The sequence below is a fragment of the Chiloscyllium plagiosum genome, unplaced genomic scaffold, assembly GCF_037043375.1.
Source record: "Chiloscyllium plagiosum isolate Xiang-an unplaced genomic scaffold, Cpla_swu_hap1 HiC_scaffold_9, whole genome shotgun sequence".
Taxonomy (NCBI): domain Eukaryota; kingdom Metazoa; phylum Chordata; class Chondrichthyes; order Orectolobiformes; family Hemiscylliidae; genus Chiloscyllium; species Chiloscyllium plagiosum.
This window is the reverse complement of record NW_028270147.1, coordinates 11,065,171-11,085,824: the sequence shown is the minus strand read 5'-3', so window position 1 is coordinate 11,085,824 and position 20,654 is coordinate 11,065,171. Positions and strand designations below refer to the sequence as shown.

At 42.5% G+C, this 20,654-nt stretch overlaps 1 long non-coding RNA gene across 1 annotated transcript; it reads right to left on the bottom strand.

The window, feature by feature from the left end:
- Positions 1–5,420: 5,420 nt before the first annotated feature.
- On the bottom strand, positions 5,421–18,636 carry LOC148149085 (uncharacterized). Its single transcript, XR_015758012.1, has 3 exons — positions 18,610–18,636; positions 13,975–14,032; positions 5,421–5,621 (listed from the first exon to the last, which is right to left on the bottom strand). It is a non-coding gene; the product is annotated as an uncharacterized LOC148149085 (long non-coding RNA).
- Between the last annotated feature and the right edge of the window lie 2,018 nt (positions 18,637–20,654).

The window sequence follows — 20,654 nt, the reverse complement described above, 5'->3', positions numbered from 1 at the left end:
TGAGAGGCCGTGCTATTGTCAAAGGCTATGCATGTGTAAATAAAAGGTGATTGGTAATGGGATCCCAGCCTCTGAGGGAAGATTTCACTGGATTCCTACCATTCATCATGTTTTCCCTTGGGGTGTTTGTCCTGCTTTGTCCAGTTTGTACACCTGAACAGGATGTACCTGGGTAATTTTCCACATTGCTCGGTGGATGCCAATTTTGATGGTGGGACTAGTTTGGCATAACCTCCAAGGTACAGGAAGTGATTAGGAGAGTGGGGTTAATTGAGCAGATATTTCAAAGATCTACCGCAGGAATGATGTGCCAAAAGGTTTCCTCCTATGGTTCCATGCTTCATTTTTCCCTCTGCAAGACAATGTACCTTGTAGCTGAAGAATTCCTTTCAAAGTATGGTAATTGTTATAGGCGATAAGTGCATCAGCCAAATTGCAAACAGCATAGCCCCTCAGACAGGAGTGAGATAGCGTCATAGTGTCAGAGAGATGTACAGCACAGAAACAACCTCTTGATCCAATTCGTCCATGCCAGCCAGAAATTCGAAATTAATCTAGTCCCATTTTCTAGCACTTAGCCCATATCCCTTTAAATCCTTCTTAGTCAAATACCTATCCAGATACCTTTGAAATGTTGTAATTGTACCAACCTCCACCACCTGCTCTGGTAACCTATTCCATAAACGCACCACCCTCTGTGTGAAAAGGTTGCCCCTCAGGTCCCTTTAAATCTTTCCCCTCTCACCTTAAACCTATGCTTTCTGGTTTTGGACTTCACCACTCTGGGCAAAAGATCTTGACTATTAATTTTGTCCAAACACCTCATGATTTTATAAACCTCGATAAAGTCACTCCTCAGCTTCCGTTGCTCAAGGGGAAAAAAACCCAGCCTATTCAGCCTCTCTTCATAGCTAAAACTCTCCAACCCCAACAACAACCTTGTAAATCGTTTCTGTATCCTTTCAAGTTCAACAACATCTTTCCTATAGCAGGGAGACTGAAAACAGTATCCTGAAAGTGGCCTCACCAATGCCCTATACAATCACAATACAACATCCCAACTCCTAAACTCAGTGCACTGACCAATAAAGGCAGGTGTACCAAATGCCTTCTTTACTACTACCACAAAATCAGGAAGTCCTGGAAAGGTCAGCAGGTCTAGCAGCATCTATGGAGAGAATATGAGTTAATGTTTTAGGTCGAGTGACTATCCCTCAGAGATCAGAGTCTTCTTCACTGCCCTGTCTACCTCCGACTCCACTTTCAAGGAACTATGAACCTGCACTCCAAGGTGAGCAGCAATCTGATGTTTGGTTGAGAACTTCTCAGGGTCTTCTCAGGTTAGTGACACACAATCTTTCACATCCACCAACACAAGCAGGTTTAAGCCTCAGTTTCATAGTCTCGCCCAAAAAAATGGCACTTTCAGCAATGTATTCTGTCAGTACCATACTGGTGCATAAGTCTAGGTTAAATATTCTGGTGCTGCCTTCCTACAATAAGTGCTATCACTGAGTCAAAATTAAGTTACAGCTATGTTATCCAATTGATCTATTTACAGTCAAAAGCCTTTTATCTAGCTCCTCAAGCAGATAGAATAATAGTTTAAATTTAATGCTAAGCTCATCCTTTGTAGATAAGTTTTTATGATGATGAAAGTTAACAGGTCTACCTTATCTGTCTCTGTGCGGCTTCCAATTAGTTTGACGACTCACTCATAATGCAACTCAACAACGTGAAAAGACCCAGCTACTTGAATACTTTTCGACTGGCTGTTGTGACTTGTTTGGATTATTCATAACTGATGGTTCGATTCAAAATAATTAGATGCTGTGCATTTGGCTGAACAAGTAGGACAGTCTCATTTAATCGAAATTAGTTTTTATCCTCCTTCGTTCGATTTTTGTCTCAAGTTTACAATTTGAACTGATCGCACGTTACAATTTCACCCCAGCAGCTACACTTAAATGGAAGTGGCTCAACTGGAGACTTTTTGTCACCAAGTAGTCACTGATATAGATTTAAGATAAATAGCAAAAGAACCTGAAAAGAGAATGGAAGAATTTGTCTTATTGGTGCAAAGAGAGACTAGTCATCAAAGTTTCTCAACTTGCACTCATCAAACCAAACGCAAGAATGAAAAATTTCAAACTATCACAACAATTAACATTATATTCCATTGGAAGGGTCATTGACTACAAGGATAGGCAAGTTATGCTGCAGCTTTATAGCCCTTCCTATCGGTAGGATGTTGTGAAACTTGAAAAGGTTCAGAAAAGATTTACAAGGATGTTGCCAGGGTTGGAGGATTTGAGCTACAGGAAGAGGTTGAATAGGCAGGCGCTGTTCTCCCTGGAGCATCAGAGGCTAAGGGGTGACCTTATCGAGGTTTATAAAATCATGAGGGGCATGGGTAGGATAAAAAGTCAAGGTCTGTTCCCTGGGGTGGGGGAGTCCAGAACTAGAAGGCATTGGTTCAGGGTGACAGGGGAAAGATATAAAAGGGACCGAAGGGTCAACTTTTTCATGCAGAGGGTGGTGTATGTATGGAATGAGCTGCCAGAGGAAGTGGTGGGGGCTGGTACAATTACAGCATTTAAAAGGCATCTGGATGGGTAGATGAACAGGAAGGGTTTAGAGGGATATGGGCCAAGTGCTGGCAAATGGGACTAGATTAGGTGAAGATCTGGTGAAGCATGGATGAATTGGACTGAAGGGTCTGTTTCCATGCTGCACATCTCTATTACTCTATGACTCTGTAACTTTAGTTAGGCAACACTTGGGATATATTGTGTACGGTTCGGGTCACCACACCAGTAGAATGTAAATGTTTTGGAGAGGGTACAAAAAAGGTTTGCCCAAGTGTCACCTGTTATGGAAGATTTTAGAGATGAAGTTGGATAGACTGAGTTTGTTTTCACTGGAACGCAGTGTGAGGCGACCTGATGGAAATTTATAAGATTGTGAACAGCATGGATAGAGTGGAAAGTATTGAAGCTTTTTCCCAGAGTGGAGGGGTCAGTTACTAGGGGACAAGGTTTAAGGTGTTGGGGAGAGGTTTAAAAGAGATGTATGAGGCAAATTTTTCACACAAGGGGTAGTGTGTGCCTGGAACGTGCTGCCAGAGGTGGTGGTGGAAGCAGATACAATAGCAGCATCCAAGAAACACCTGGACGAATATGTGAATAAGAAGGGAATAGAGGGATATGGATCCTATAAGGGCAGACAGTTTTAGTATGGAAGGGCAAAATGTGGCAATGTGGGCTTGGAGGGCCTGTGCTGGATTGTTCTTTGTTCTTTGTTCCACAGGAGCAAAATTTGTCTAATTGGCTGATGCTGATTAGCTGAGTAGTTTAGAAGCCAACACTAATTGGCTGAGTTGTTACCACAGAGAAAATAATAGAAAACTAGAGGCTCCCCAAGTTCCATAGTTACTCAAAATTGACATCAGGTTGAAATATATTCTTTATGTTTGCAGATATTTTGATCCCTACGTTTGATAGACTGCTGCTTCCAGCGACTAGAAATGACTCCCATCGTGAGTTTGATTGATGATCTTAATTGGTCATAAATGTACTCAGGATAGTTAATCAATTTCTGTCCTATCATACAATCCCATCCATGAGTTGATGATCTGCAAGCACAGGTTAGGTGGTAGTTCCCTGCAATGATTCTTTGCAACAATCAAAATAACATTTCAGACTGTGATGAGGAGGAATTTCTTCTTTCAGTGGGGTGTGAGTCTTTGGAACTCCTTGCCACAGACAACTCCGGGGCACAGTCTTTGTGTATATGTGAAACTGAAATAGATAAATTCTTGATCAGTCAGTGTCTCAAGGGTTACAAAGAAAGGGTGTAGTGGTGTATTGTGTGGTGGTCTCCCTGGGTGGTGGTCTCCCTGTGTAGTGGGTCCCTGTGTGATGGTCTCCCTGTGTGGTGGTTTCCCAGTGTGATGGTCTCGTGGTGGGATGGATCTGATGAAGAGTGGTGGCCTTGGCCCAGCATGGCTGTCTTGGCCTGGCATGAAGGTCCCATCCTGCTGTGGAGGTCTCGTCTTTGCTTCGGTTGTGCGTTCCAGGTCTTGCATTGGCCCGGTGTGGAGGTCTCACCTCAAGGAAGTGAGTGGTCTCTCCCCAGTTTTCCAGAATATCCTAAACCCAGGGCCCTTCATTGAACTATGATGAACTTGCACTTTCTTTATCTTCTTATTTATGAATTTTATCATTAATTTAGGCGCAGTGGTCTGGCAACTTATAGAATCTTTCAGTTTTTAATGTAAAAATACACAGGGCAATAAAGTGCTATTATGTTATTATATTCTTCCTCGAGTCTTTCTTTCTCAGTGGGGTGTATCAGTTATGCGAGTCTGTGAATTATTTTCTTCATTAGCTGCCATTGTTCGTCAACCATCTGCTCAACATCGTCTCAACCAAGTTAGCCCCCATCTTTCTGAATTATCAATATATGGTTGAAATAACATGTTTCACAACCTGTGGATACCCCATCCTGATTTACAGCCCAAATGATGAACTGCTACCACATCATAAAGTAAGAAAGATCACTGCCAATTTGCACAAAGAAAGATCACACAAAAGACAATCTATTCAATAACAGACCAACATTTGTTGCTGTTTAAGGAATACATGAGGTCATCCCCTGCCCTTCTTCTATGCTATTGACAAAAGTTGTCAGATGAAGGGGTCTTATCCTAAGTCTCAATAAAAGCTCTGACAGCATTGCATTCTCTTAAAACCAGAACCCAGTGTCAGATTAAGTCCTGTACTGAATTCTCTGGAACGGAATTTGAATGCATTACTTTTGTGACTCCAAGTCACAAGGATTAGCAACAATTAGGTCATGAAATGTTTTGGCACAGGGAATGGTTGAGGCGGAGGTCTCAGCTCCTTTTAAGTGGATATTGGGATCAGTCTCCTTGCTGGCCCATGTGGGAGGGGAAATGCAAATAGTGTTGCAATAAAAGCCAGCACAAAGCACAAAAATCAAAGATTACTTTTGTTCTGTGCATTTTTATTTTGGCTTGCCCTTGTGGGAGGGATATATGGCCTATTGGGTAAGACAGTTAGAATGATGTGGTTTCTACTGAACACTGAGGGTAACCACTCACCTTTAAACATACCACATATATGACCTCCCTTAGAGAAGCTGGTCAGTTGTAGTCCATTCTAAGTGGTGTTATGATCCCAGCTACTATTGGAGAAGTCAGATCTGATACTGAAACCTGTTTTGATTGATCACATTTTTTTTTAATTGAGCAAGGTAATCTTTCAATGAAACATAAGGAGGCGGGACTGCAGATTTAATGTTATCAATAAAACAAAAGTTTGTTACACAAAACAGAAATTCATGACAGAATAAACCAAGCAATTTATGTATGAAATAATTTGAAGGATTTCAAAAAATGCAACTAAATAAAATGCCATCTAGCACCAACATCATCACTTTACAGCACTAAGACACCAGAGAGTGATTTCCATGTCCATGGGTTTGATGTAACTGTTTCTTTCAACTTCTAGACCCCAGTGAAGGCTAAATACTGTGGATGTTAGAAATCTGAAACAAACAGAGAGTGCATTGTACAAACACAGCAAGGCTGGCAGCACCTGTGGAGAGAAAAACAGAGTTAATGTATCGAATCTGGTATGACTCTTCTTCAGATCTGACAGGTGTTGGAAAATAGGCTCATTTTTACATTTTCCATGAAGGCAGAGGAGGATCCAGATGGTGTGTAGGCCAAAAGCAAAAGAGCAAAGGATTGCTAATAGTAAAAATGGCAAATCCAAGAAAGGAAAAGGAAGAATCAGAGGGGTACAAGGTAAAGATGAGAGAAAGATGGAGATGGGAAGCAAAACCAATTCAGTTTTCCAATTCTGGGCTTGTACTTGTTTCAGGTGGACTTCTTTCCATCTAGACTGCTCACCAAGCGGTCTCTTTACCGCTGGTGAGACCAAATGTGGGTTGGGCGACTGTTTTGTGAGACACATCCACTCTGTCCATATGAATGATCCCAACTTCCCAGTCGCTTTCCCTTTCAGTACTCCATCTTGTTCTCATGTAAACATTTTTGTCCAGAGCCTGCCACAGTGTTTGAATGAAGCACAATGCGAGCTGAAGGAAGAACACCTCATTTTCTGTTTGGGCAGCCTTAAGGTGTACACATTTACTTCAATAACTTCGCAAACTGACCACTTCCTGTCCATCCTTTAGATTTCTTACATTCCTCCTTCCCCCAAACCTGCCACTCCTACAACAGCAATGTCATCTATGCATCTCTTTTACATTCACTTGGTAGCAAAAGCCTATTCTCTCCCTTTCGCACCTTAATTTTCACTCTTTTCGCATTTTTTTTCCCTCTTTATTCATTACGTTTTCCAGTGCTGTCTGTGTTTGTTTAGTAGGGTTTTTAATTATTCTGAGATTGACCTTTCTTGAATTCAAATAACCCCATCAGCGTTTTAACAAAGCACTTCTGAACTGGAATTGTCAAACTAAAATACTTAGATTGAGGCAATCTATTTCCCAGCTGTTCTGAACTGCCCTTTCTCCACACAAAACTGTGCTTACATCTGACCCCAGACTGGTCATCATGCAGACTGAAATCCAATTCTTCTTTGTAGCCTAGAGGCAAGTCCCTGGCTTTATCTTGAAGTGAGATCCGGTATGTACTGGGGCAATAGGAATGTAAACTGTGAGTTTTTTATTTCTTTATTTTTCAATTTTATTCTCATATCAGAAAAATCTACACTTAAGTATCTGAACCTAGGTATTTTTGTACCTAAGATGATGTCATAAGTGGTGACTTGTCAGCCTCTCACTGTACACATGTGAATACATGCAACAATAAAGCTAATTCAACTCTTCTCTAAAGTGAATCAACAAGCTTTCTAATCTATGAGGTTTCCTGAGCAAAACAAAATCTTTTTTTTATTCACTCATGGGGCATGGGTGTTGCTGGCTGGGCCAACATTTCTTGTCCCTAGTTGCACTTGGTGAGCTGCACTTTTCAACCACTGCAATCTATGTGCTGCAGGTTGACCCACATTGCCCTGAGGGAGGGAATTTCAGGATTTTCATCCAATGACCCTGAAGAAATGGTCAGGCTGGTGTGTGACTTGGAGGGAAACTTGCAGGTGGTGATATTCCCATGGATCTGCTGCCATTGTCTTTCTAAATGGAAGTAGTCATGGGACAGACTCCTGACTTGTGTCTTGTAGATGATAGACAGGCTTTGGGGATTCAGGAGGTAAATTACTCACTGTAGTATTCCTAGCATCTGACCTGCTCTTGTAGCCACTGTGTTTATGTGGTGAGTCTGCTTGAGTTTCTGGCCAATAGTAACCCCCAGGATGCTGATAGTTGGGAATTCAGTAATGCTAATGCCATTAAATGTCAAGGACATAGTTGGATTGTCTCTAATTGGAGATGATAATTGGCTGAACATAGAACATAGAACAATACAGCACAGAACAGGCCCTTCGGCCCACGATGTTGTGCCGAACATTTGTCCTAGCTTAAGCACCTATCCATGTACCTATCCAATTGCCGCTTAAAGGTCACCAATGATTCTGACTTTGCCACTCCCACAGGCAGCGCATTCCATGCCCCCACCACTCTCTGGGTAAAGAACCTACCCCTGACATCCCCCCTATACCTTCCACCCTTCAGCTTAAATTTATGTCCCCTTGTAACACTCTGTTGTACCCGGGGAAAAAGTCTCTGACTGTCCACTCTATCTATTCCCCTGATCATCTTATAAACCCCTATCAAATCACCCCTCATCCTTCGCTGTTCCAATGAGGAAAGGCCTAGCACTCTCAGCCTATCCTCGTACGACCTATTCTCCATTCCAAGCAACATCCTGGTAAATCTCCTCTGCACCCTCTCCAAAGCTTCCACATCTTTCCTAAAGTGAAGTGACCAGAACTGCACACAGTACTCCAAATGTGGCCTTACCATGGTCCTGTACAGCTGCAACATCACCTCATGACTCTTGAATTTAATCCCTCTGCTAATGAACGCTAATACACCATAGGCCTTCTTACAAGCTCTATCTACCTGAGTGGCAACTTTCAAAGAGCTATGAACATAGACCCCAAGATCCCTCTGCTCCTCCACCTTACTAAGAACCCTACCGTTAACCCTGTATTCTGCATTCTTATTTGTCCTTCCAAAATGGACAACCTCACACTTGACACTCCATCTGCCACTCCTCAGCCCAGCTCTGCATCATATCTAAGTCCCTTTGCAGCCGACAACAGCCCTCCTCACTGTCCACAACTCCACCAATCTTCGTATTGTCTGCAAATTTACTGACCCACCCTTCGACTCCCTCTTCCAAGTCATTAATAAAAATTACAAACAGCAGAGGACCCAGAACTGATCCCTGCGGAACTCCACTTGTAACTGGGCTCCAGGCTGAATATCTACCATCTACCACCACTCTCTGACTTCTGGCTGGTATTTGCATGGCATGAATATTACTTGCCACTTGTTAGTCTGGATATCGTCCAGATTTTGTCGCATTTAAACATGGAATGATTCAGTATTTGCGGAGTTATGAATAGGGCTGAACATTGTGCAATCACTAGCGAACATCCCCACTTCTGATGGAGCGTAGGTTATTCATGAATTGGCTGAAGATGGTTGGGCCTAGGACATTACCCTGAGGACCTCCTGCAGAGATGTCCTGGAGCTGAAATAGCTGGCCTCCAATAACCATGACCATCTTCATATGTGCCAGGTATCACTCCAAACAGTGGAGAGTTTGCCCCTTGATACCCATTGACTCCACTTTTGCTCAGTTCCTTGATGCCACACTTGATTCTTCTGAACCAAAAGCAAGATTATGCCTTTCAATATTTGTACTTCCTTATCATATAACTCTCACAGTACGAGGAAACTCATATTGTCATTACAAGAGGACCCCAGTCACCTGCTCTCTGACACATCGTGGCTTAAAGTTATGGTTTCAAGAAGACTCACAGTTTGATTATTGCCCCTTCTTACATAGATGTCAAACCCTCATTTACTAATTCAAAATCTAAATGATAAAATGAATGGGAATAATTTAAATGTACAATCACACACCTTATATCACAGTATTAGTCTATTAGTCTTACAATTATAGTTAACAATGACAGAGACTAAGACTACCCTGGTATCAGTTAAGAGACATACATATCCATCTACGTCTGTAATGAAGGTAACCTGTTAGATGTCACGTGGCCTGCCCTTTACTACTCTGGAACGAATCAGTTATTGTTCCTCCAGAACTTACCTCCCTTATCAACATCTACAGATGCACCATTAAAAGCACACAGTCCAGGTGCATAACAGCCTGGTACGGCAACTGCCTTGCCTGAGATCATAAAAAAAACTACAGAAGGTGATATGCAGAGCCCAAACCATCACGGACGCCAAACTCCCAGCCATGGACTTCATTTACATGGCTCGTTGCTGCAGAAAAGCTGCCAACATCATCAAAGATAGACAGAGATAAAAGAGCTGCAGATGCTGGAATCCAAATAGACAGGCAGGAGGCTGGAAGAACACAGCAAGCTAGGCAGCATCAGGAGGTGTAGAAGTCGATGTTTTAGGTGTAACCCTTCTTCAGACCATCACCATAGACCCCTATCACCCTGGTAATGATCTCCTACAACCTCTTCCATCAGGCAGAAGATACAGAAGCTTGAACATTTGCACCAGCAGGTTCAGCAACAGTTTCTTCCCGTCCACTATTAGACTGATGAATGGACTTTCTAGTGTCAAATGATGCGGATCTTGCTAACGTTGATCTCACCTAGCACATGCCCTGTGCAACATAACCTGTATGCCTCTGTCTAAGTCTTTTTGAGCTGTATATCTTTGTTTACCATGATCTGCCTATACTGCTCATAAACAAAGCTTTTCACTGTACTTCAGTACACATGACAATAAATAAATCAATCAATAATCTGTCGATATCTACATATGGTATTGATCCTTCACCACCTAGTAAAGCCTTAGACTGGTACTAAACTAAGGTCTTTCACTTGGAAAGTTCCAGAAAGGTTTAACTCTTTCCTTCAGCAATGTCTTTTCCAGGTACTCAATGCCATGAAATATCCTGCCTACTTTCACATTAAAACTATTTGCTGAAATGATGCAAATACAACAGTTTCCTTTCAGTGACTTTTTCGCACATTCACCAGATGTGATTCTCTCCATCTCTCCCCAAGACACACAGGCACAATAACTCATTAACCTTTCTCAGACTTTGACTACTTTGAAACTGCTAAAACAGCTTAAGACAGCTTTCCACCATAATTGCCCTACTTCCATCTGCATTGTGGAGCATCAGTAGGTGCTAGACTTTCTAAGTTCCATAAACAAAGACTTAACAAAAATCTCCTCATGATATGATTCTGGTCTGATTGCTGAAGACCTCCATAAACTACTCTTGCTAGTGTGGAATTTTCCATCTGAAGGTAAACCAATGACGGCTCATGTTAATCTGTTTCTGTAAGTTATAAATGCTCCACTGAGTAAACACTGTATTAATTATCTCACCAGTGAGTTACTGAGTCACTTAGCTAAGTCATATGATTTATTGTTTCAAATGACATTTTGACCTTTTCTTTAAAAGACCTTCATAGAACTGAAAGCTAAAACCTCGATTTTAGAATTTAATTTCCAAATATAATATTGATATTTAATATAAATGTTCACTCTGAATCAGATAAACTAATTAGGAAGGTGACATTTCACAAGGTTATGAAGAAAGAGTAGGGGACTGGGATTAATTGGATAGCCCATTCAGAGAGCCACATGGCCTTCTGTTCTGGAAGATTCTGTAAGGATGAAATTCAACCTGTGGAGCAGCACTAAATGTGTGAAAACAGAACAGCTGTCTTTTACACATCTCCTATGACATCCAACTCAATTGATTCTGATGGAACTCGGTAAAAGGTGGGACAAATAAACTTGAGGCAGAGGTGATAACAGCCATTGTACAGTCATGTGAATACATCTTTATGAAGTTATAGTTTTAAGTAGTGAGCATTGTTATCTGAGACTGAATGGCAAAACCACAATGGGGGTCAAACAGTGTGGAGGTGGTGACCCACTTTCCTGACATGCTCTTCCCATCAGGAACATCATCATAATAAACAAATTCCTGCTGTCTGCTTCTTGCAGCTATAATCTTTGATATCGACACTCCATTTTTTCAGTGTTTAATTAAGAACATCAAACTGAAGCGATATTAGTGATGATTGCTCAATTTGGATAATTATCAGCTGCGGCAAAAGAAAATTGATCTAAGGTACGTTGTTAGACTATGCAAAAGAAAAATTAAAGTGCGGATGTGATTACGGTGGTTGAGTATATTCCCAAACTTGTAATTTTAATAATATGGTTAGAAGCTAAATTGACATCATCAGAAATAATTATAAAACTCCAAGCTAGAGCTGCTGAATGGCTCAGTAAAATTGTTAGACATCCAAAATGTTGCAGATTTAATCTTTGCCTGTTTTAAGCTAGTTTATTGTCTGTGTGGTGTAATATCCCTACTTGCCTGGATGGGTGCAGCTCCAACAACACTCAAGAAGCTTGACACATCCAGGAAAAAGCAGCCCGCTTGACTGGCACCACATCCATAAATATCCACCACTGATGCTCAGTAGCAACAGTGTGTACTATCTACAACATGTATGGCAGAAATTCACCAAAGATCCTCAGACAACACATTCCAAACCCATGACCACTTCAATCTAGAAAGATAAGGGCAGCAGATACAGAGGAACCTCAATTATCTGGCATTCAACTATTCGAATTTTAGATTATTCGGCAAGATTGCAATGTCCCAATGCTTGGCTAAACTATGTTATCCGGCATTTGATTATCCAAACAAAATACCCCACCCACGTCCTTTGGATAATCGAGATTCCTCTGTATATGGGAACACCACTACCTTCAAGCTTCCCCTCCAAGGCATTCATCATTCTGACTTGGAAATATATCGCTGTTTCTTCCCTGTCACTGGGTGAAAATCCTGGAATTCCCTCCCAAGTGGCACCATGGGTCAACCAGCAGCACACGGACTGCAGCAGTTCAAGAAGGCAGCTCACCCCTATCTTCTCAAGGGGCAACTAGGGATGGGCAATAAATGCTAGCCCAGCGAATGATGCCCACATTCCTCAAATGAATAAACGATAATAAAAACAATAAATACTACAAACAGTTTTCAGAGTCCCAAAGTGTTTTTTGAGGTGGATTTATAGCGTAGTCACTACTGTAAAGTAAGAATCAGGACAGATAACTGGAACACAGCAAGCTCCTCCAAACCGTAACGTGATAATGACCAGATCATCAATCAGTAATGTTGGTTGAGTGTTAAAATTGGCTGGACACCATGAAAAAAAAATGCCTTGTTCTTTGAAATAGTGGCTTATTTACAAGTGACTTTACAAATCACCTACACAAAAGCATGACCTTCTGAAACAGGTGAGAGAGCTGCTACTGAGCCATAGAGCTGAACCAGTGTGACATTAATTGGACAAGAGCACAAGCCTCAGAATTGATGCTACAACATAAAAGCCCTAACCTCTGTTTACATTGTGCAGCAGCAATAGATGCTGGAGTGGTTCAAATCGGCTGCACTGCAAGTGAAGACTGGATCGATATCTCATGTCACAATTCTACTATGAGTAACTCACCTCCCATCTTCATCATCTACGAGGCAAAAGTCAGGATTGTGATGGAAGACTCTCCACTTGCCTGAACGGGTACAACACCAACAACAATCAAGAAGCTCAACATCATTCACGATAAAGGAGCCGACTCGCTTAGCATCTCAACTACCACTTCAGCATTACTCCCTTCACCATCATTGGGAACAGTGTGTGCCATTTACAAGATGCACTTCAGTAACTCACAAGAGCTCCACTGACTGCACCGTTCAAACCTGCGACCTTTAACACTAGGGTGAACAATGACAGCAGATGTATGGGCACATCAGCACCTGCAGGTGCCCCTCTAAGTCAATCACCATCCTGACTCGGAAATGTATCATTGTTCTTTCACATCAAAGTTCTGGGATTCCCTTCCTATGCTCCCTGCCTTCATTCCTGATGAAGAACTTTTGCCCAACACTTGATTTTCCTGCTTCTTGGATGCTGCCCGACCTGCTGCACTTTACCAGTACTACTCTAATCAAGACTCTGATCTCCAGTATCTACAGTCCTCACTTCTGCCTAGTTGATTTTAACCCTACTGCAAATTCTCTTGCAAGGATGCCTGCCTTGAAGACGTTTTCTTCCTCTCTCAACAAGAATGTCAGTGAGTCTCTCTCTTACTGCGACCCCCAGGTCATCTCCTTTGCTCTGAAGCTCTTCAACCATGTCCTGAAACAGACTTGCTACCATATCCACATCAATGTGGATCGGTTTCCTCATTTCCCCTCCCCCCACCTTACCCCAGCTCCAACCTTCCAGCTCAGCACCATCATCATGACCTGTCCTACCTGCAAATCTTCCTTCCCACCTATCTGCTCCATCCCCCTCTCTGACCTATCACCTTCATCCCCACCTCCATCCACCTATTGTACTTTTGGCTACCTTCTCCCCAGCCCCACCCCCGCCCCAAATATCCCTCCACCCTGGAGGCTCGGATGCTGCCTGACCTGTTGTCCAGCACCACTCTAATCTTGAAGGATTCTGGGTAATCCAAGATGGAGGACAGGCTGTAAGAGCTGCTCCTTTTTTTGAGGTATTTTAGGTGCTGGAGGTGATTTCCTCGAATTCCAGGAGCAGCAATTACTGTTTCATATGCTGTTGCATTGTTTTGGAACTTTGGGAAAAAAAAGTCAAAACAACAGCAGTTTTAAAAGGGAGAAGAGCAGACAAAGGAAGCACATGGTGAGGACAGTGCAGGAGAGAGAGAGAGAGAGAGAAAGAAAGAAAGAACGAACAAACGAACCTGCACAGTTACTGCCTTTGCTGTTTTTAATTCATGTGTCGCTGGACATCGGAGTGATCTGGGAAAATTAACAAACAGTGAATTTCACAACTAATCTTGGAGGAACCGGTTTGGGAAAAGTTCACAACACAGAATCAGATAAGTTAATTATTGTTTTAAGTCTGTCTAAGAGAAAGGCTGCAGTAGTGAGTACAGGAGGTTCTTTCTTGATTATATGTTTTTGGAGATAAGTCTCTTGATTAAACTTAAAATATAAGCCATAATTATAAATTTAACCTGGGGCAGTGTTTGTAGAGGAATAAGAAGGTGTTATTTTCTGGGTCTGTAGATTGTGAAGGAGCAAAAATGGCTTTTGCAGTGATATGTACTTCTTGTCAGATGTGGGAGTTTAAAGAGAGTTTAAGGGTTACTGTGGATTATATTTGCCATAAATGCTATTGGATGCGAATCTTATCTGATCGAGTGGATCGGTTAGAGAAACAGATAGAAGCGATGAGGAATTTGCAACAGCAACAGTATGTGATGGATGGCAGTTATAGGAAGGGGGGAAAGTCTCAGATACAGTCACATAGATGGGTTAACTCCAGGAAGGGTAAGAGAGGTAGGAACCTAGGGCAGGAGTCTTCTGTGGCTATACCCATTTCAAACAGGTATGCTGTTTTGGAACATGTAGGCGGTGATGGATTCTCAGGGGAACGTAGCATGAACAGCCAAGTTTCTGGTATTGAGCCAGGCTCTAATGCAACGAGGGATACGTCGGCTTCCAAGAGATCAATTGTGTTAGGGAATTCTGTAAACCGAGGTACAGACAGATGTTTCAGTGGCCAGCAGAGAAAAAGCAGAATGGTGTGTTGGTTCCCTGGTGCTAGGATCATGGATGTCTCAGAGAGGGTGCAGAACCTTCTCACGAGGGAGAGGGGTCAGCAAGAGGTCATTGTCCACATTGGAACCAACGATATAGGAAGGGAAAAGGTTGAGATTCTGAAGGGAGGTTACAGAGAGTTAGGCAGAAACTTAAAAAGCACGTCCTCAAGGGTAGTAATATCTGGATTACCCCCAGTACTACAAGCTAGTGAGGGCAGGAATAGGAGGATAGAGACATCCTTGATGTCTGAGAATGGCTGAGGAGCTGGTGTATGGGAAAAGGATTCACATTTTTGGACCATTGTAATCTCTTTTGGGGTAGAAGTGACCTGTACAAGAAGGATGGATTGCACCTAAATTGGAAGGGGACTAATATACTGGCAGGGAAATTTGCTAGAACTGCTTGGGAGGATTTAAACTAGTAAGGTGGGGGGGTGGGACCCAGGGAGATAGTGAGGAAAGAGATCGATCTGAGACGGGTACAGCTGAGAACAGAAGTGAGTCAAGCAGTCAGGGCAGGCAGGGACAAGGTAGGACTAATAAATTAAACTGCATTTATTTCAATGCAAGAGGCCTAACAGGGAAGGCAGATGAACTGAGGGCATGGTTAGGAACATGAGACTGGAATATCATGGCAATTACAGAAACATGGCTCAGAGATGGGCAGGACTGGCAGCTTAATGTTCCAGGATACAAATGCTACAGGAAGGATAGAAAGGGAGGCAAAAGAGAAGGGGGAGTGACATTTTGCCAAAGCTATCTAATGGCCCTTTTTGCCCTCCTGATTTCCCTCTTAAGTATACTCCTACTTCCTTTATACTCTTCTAAGGATTCACTCGATCTATCCTGTGTATACCTGACATATGCTTCCTTCTTTTTCTTAACCAAAGGGATGGCATTCCAGCTGTGCTGAGGGAGGATATTCCCGGAAATACATCCAGGGAAGTTATTTGGGTGGAACTGAGAAATAAGAAAGGGATGATCACCTTATTGGGATTGTATTATAGACCCCCTAGTAGTCAGAGGGAATTTGAGAAACAAACTTGTAAGGAGAATCTCAGCTATCTGTAAGAATAATAGGGTAGTTACAGTAGGGGACTTTAACTTTCCAAACATCGACTGGGACTGCCATAGTGTTAAAGGTTTAGATGGAGAGGAATTTCTTAAGTACGTACAAGACAATTTTCTGATTCAGTATGTGGATGTACCTACCAGAGAAGGTGCAAAACTTGACAAACTCTTAGGAAATAAGGCAGGGCAGATGACTGAGGTGTCAGTGGGGGAGCACTTTGAGGCCAGCGACCATAATTCTATTTGTTTTAAAATCGCGATGGAAAAGGATAGACCAGATCTAAAAGGTGAAGTTCTAAATTGGAGAAAGGCCAATTTTGACGGTATTAGGCAAGAACTTCCGAAAGCTGATTGGAGGCAGATGTTCGCAGGTAAAGGGACGGCTGAAAAATGGGAAGCCTTCAGAAATGAGATAATGACAATCCAGAGAAAGTATATTCCTGTTAGAGTGAAAGGGAAGGCTGTAGGTATAGGGAATGCTGGATGACTAAAGAAATTGGGGGTTTAGTTAACAAAAAGAAGGAAGCATATGTCAGGTATACACAGGATAGATCGAGTGAATCCTTAGAGTATAAAGGAAGTAGGAGTATACTTAAGAGGGAAATCAGGAGGGCAAAAAGGGGACATGAGATAGCTTTGGCAAATAGAATTAAGGAGAATCCAAAGGGTTTTTACAAATATATTAAGGACAAAAGGGTAACTAGGGAGCGAATAGGGCTCCTCAAAGATCAGCAAGGGAGCCTTTGTGTGGAGCCACAGAACATGGGGGAAATACTAAATGAATGTTTTGCATCAGTATTTACTGTGGAAAAGGATATGGAAGATATAGAATGTAGGGAAATAGATGGTATCTTGCAAAATGTCCAGATTACAGAGGAGGAAGTGCTGGATGTCTTGAAACAGTTGAAGGTGGATAAATCCCCAGGACCTGATCAGGTGTACCCAAGAACTCTGTGGGAAGCTAGAGAAGTGATTGCTGGGCCTCTTGCTGAGATATTTGTATCATCGATAGTCACAGGTGAGGTGCCTGAAGACTGGAGGTTGGCAAAACGTCGTGCCACTGTTTAAGAAGGGCAGTAAAGACAAGCCAGGGAACTATAGACCAGTGAGCCTGACCTCAGTGGTGGGCAAGTTGTTTTGAGGGAATCCTGAGGGACAGGATGTACGTGTATTTGGAAAGGCAAGGACTGATTAGGGATAGTCAACATGGCTTTAAAGGTGGGTAAAGTTGATTGAGTTTTTTGAAGCAGTAACAAAGAAGATTGATGAGGGCAGAGCAGTAGATGTGATCTATATGGACTTCAGTAAGGCGTTCGACAAGGTTCCCCATGGGAGACTGATTAGCAAGGTTAGATCTCATGGAATACAGGGAGAACTAGCCTTATGGATACAGAACTGGCTCAAAGGTAGAAGACAGAGGGTGGTGGTAGAGGGTTGTTTTTCAGACTGGAGGCCTGTGACCAGTGGAGTGCCACAAGGATCGGTGCTGGGTCCTCTACTTTTTGTCATTTACATAAATGATTTGGATGCAAGCATAAGAGGTAGAATTAGTAAGTTTGCAGATGACACCAAAATTGGAGGTGTTGTGGACAGCGAAGAGGGTTACCTCAGATTACAACAGGATCTGGACCAGATAGGCCAATGGGCTAAGAAGTGGCAGATGGAGTTTAATTCAGATAAATGCGAGGTGCTGCATTTTGGGAAAGCAAATCTTAGCAGAACTTATACACTTAATGGTAAGGTCCGAGGGAGTGTTGCTGAACAAAGAGACCTTGGAGTGCAGGTTCATAGCTCCTTGAAAGTGGAGTCGCATTTAGATAGGATAGTGAAGAAGGCGTTTGGTATGCTTTCCTTGATTGGTCAGAGTATTGAGTACAGGAGTTGGGAGGTCATGTTGCAGCTGTACAGGTCATTGGTTAGGCCACTGTTGGAATATTGCATGCAATTCTGGTCTCTTTCCTATCGGAAAGATATTCTGAAACTTGAAAGTGTTCAGAATAGATTTACAAGGATGTTGCCAGGGTTGGAGGATTTGAGCTATAGGGAGAGGTTGAACAGGCTGAGGCTGTTTTCCCTGGAGTGTTGGAGGCTGAGGAGTGACCTTATAGAGGTTTACAAAATTATGAGGGGCATGGATAGGGTAAATATACAAAGTCTTTTCCCTGGGGTCAGGGAATCCAGAACTCGAGGGCATAGGTTTAGGGTGAGAGGGGAAAGATATAAAAGACACCTAAGGGGCAACATTTCACGCAGATGGTGGTATGTGTATGGAATGAGCTGCCAGAGGATGTGGTGGACGCTAGTACAAATGCACTATTTAAGAGGCATTTGGATGGGTATATGAATAGGAAGGGTTTGGAGGGATATGGGCCTGGTGCTGGCAGGTGTGACTAGATTGGGTTGGGATATCTTGTTGGCATGGACATGTTGGACTGAAGGGTCTGTTTCCATGCTGTACATCTCTATGACTCTGTGACTCTGATCTTCAGCATCTGCAGTCCTCACTTTTGCCTCCCTGCATTGTGGGCATTCCTACATCCTTAAGGACTGCAATGGTTCAAGAAGGCAGCTCATGAGCAACTTCTCTAGGGTAGTTAGGAATGAGCAATAAATGTCAGCCTAACACATTCCAGAAAGGAATCTAAAAAACTGCAAGCTCCACAATTATTTTTAACAGAATTTGATATCATGGAAACTTACCTTCACTTAACTTGCTGGAGGGTCCTGTCTCAGTGCCTGTCTCTTTTCCTTTTTTTTTTGTTTCTTTTTGCTCTTCTTTTTTCCCCTACAGTGAAGAACAACAAGTGTGTAAATCTTTATTTGTGTTCCACCACAAGGAAGAAGAGTGGCCACAAGAGTGGCCAGTGACAAGTAATGCCCTTCTCATCAAAGAGCAATGCTGCATGATCATAACAGTGAAGGGGAAGGGCAGGGATTAAATCAAAATAGAGTTGGAGGGGGAAATAAAACACTCCACTCTCCCTGCGGTGCCCACCTCTCCCTGAACAGCTCGAGGGAGCCTATGTCTTTTTGTTTGTTTCCAGGTTTTCAGTGGATGATCATTATTCAAGTGGTCATTAACTCCTTATCTTTCCTTTGTCTTTTCTACTCCGTGTTCTCTCTTTATCTATTGCCGAGTGAAGTGCACTGAGAGGTTGTTCTGTATGCAAGGAATGCTGTGGAGACCTTGCTGCATCATTGTCAGCTCATTATCATGATGCCTTAAGTCACACATGAAGTGTGCAGTAAAATTAGTCAATTACCCATGACTTCAGTAATTTAATTGGACCAGAGTAAGGACAGATATAAGGGTCCCCTGGGACTCCTTGAGCCTTGTACTCTTGCCATAACACTATAATCCAAGGGCAGATTTAGTGTTCAAAATCCCACTTAACTGGAGATTTGCAATGCATCAAATGTTTCTATTCTACTGTTACATAAAGCTGAGGAAAGCATTGTCTTCACAAATAAGGAGGCTTTCTAAGTTTTGTTTTGAGTTATACACACAATAGAGTTGTGTTGGCTTTAAGCTAATGGCATTTTCTTCTAGTATGTTCATGGGATGTGAGCGTCACTGACCAGACCAGTGTTTTTTTGTCAATGTCTAATTGCCCTTTGAACTGAGTGGCTTCCTCGGGTGTGTAAGAATGTCATTTGGAATCAATACACTTTTGCAAGTCAAGAGTGAGATTGGGTGAGGACAGGCAGGAGAGTTGTGGTGTAGTCACTGGACTAATAATTGGAACGTATGTCCAGACTGATGTTCTGAGGACATGGGCTTGAAACCCATCATGTCAGTTGGTGAACTTTGAATTCAATTAAAAAATTGTGAATTAAAAGCAAGCTAAATTGCCCATAGTGTCCAGCAGTGTGAAGGCAGTGTGGATAAACCATAGGAAATGCGAGGTTTCAGGGATTGGGTAGTGGGTAGGTCTGAGTGCAACATTCTTCAGAGGGTCGATGCAGACTTGATGGGCTGAATGGCCTGCTTCCATGTCAGTAGGGATTCTATGATTCAATGGCAATCACTATTGACTGAACCAGGAATGCATTTTAATTCTCTCTGGGGAAGGAAATCTAAGATTCTCGCCTGCTTTGACCTACATGTGACTCTAGACCCACAGCAATGCGGTTGATACTTAAATATCTTCTGGACAATTAAGGATGGGCAATAAATGTTTTCCTAGCCAGCGATAAATGAATTCAAAATAACATAGACTTTCTTTCCAAAGGTTAGAAAGGTTTTTGCACCCATCAAAGATCATTTCGTCGTCGTCATTATTAAGATTAGCTTTCAATTCCAGGGTTGTTAATCAAATTCACATTCCACCAGTTGCCAAGGGATGTTGAATTAGTTTCCCCACACTAACCTGGCTCTCTAATTTACAAGTCTGCTAACAGTTCCACTTGGCGAAAGTAAAGACTGCAGATGCTGGAGATTAGAGTCAAGAGTGTGTTGCTGGAAAAGCACAAGAGGTCAGGTAGCATCCGAGGAGCGGGAGAGTCGATGTTTCAGGCAAAACTCGATTCTTGATGAAGGGCATTTGCCTGAAGCGCCTATTCTCCTGCTCATCGGATGTTGCCTGACCTGCTGTGCTTTTCTAGCACCACACTCTCAACGTTCCACTAGGACTGTTTCAAATTGCATTTTATGCTGGAGTCCATGACCAGTAGGTGTTCTGAGACCAAGGGTTTCCATCAGAAACTAAGACACTTCAGTATTGGCTTGGTTACCTCAGGCAGTG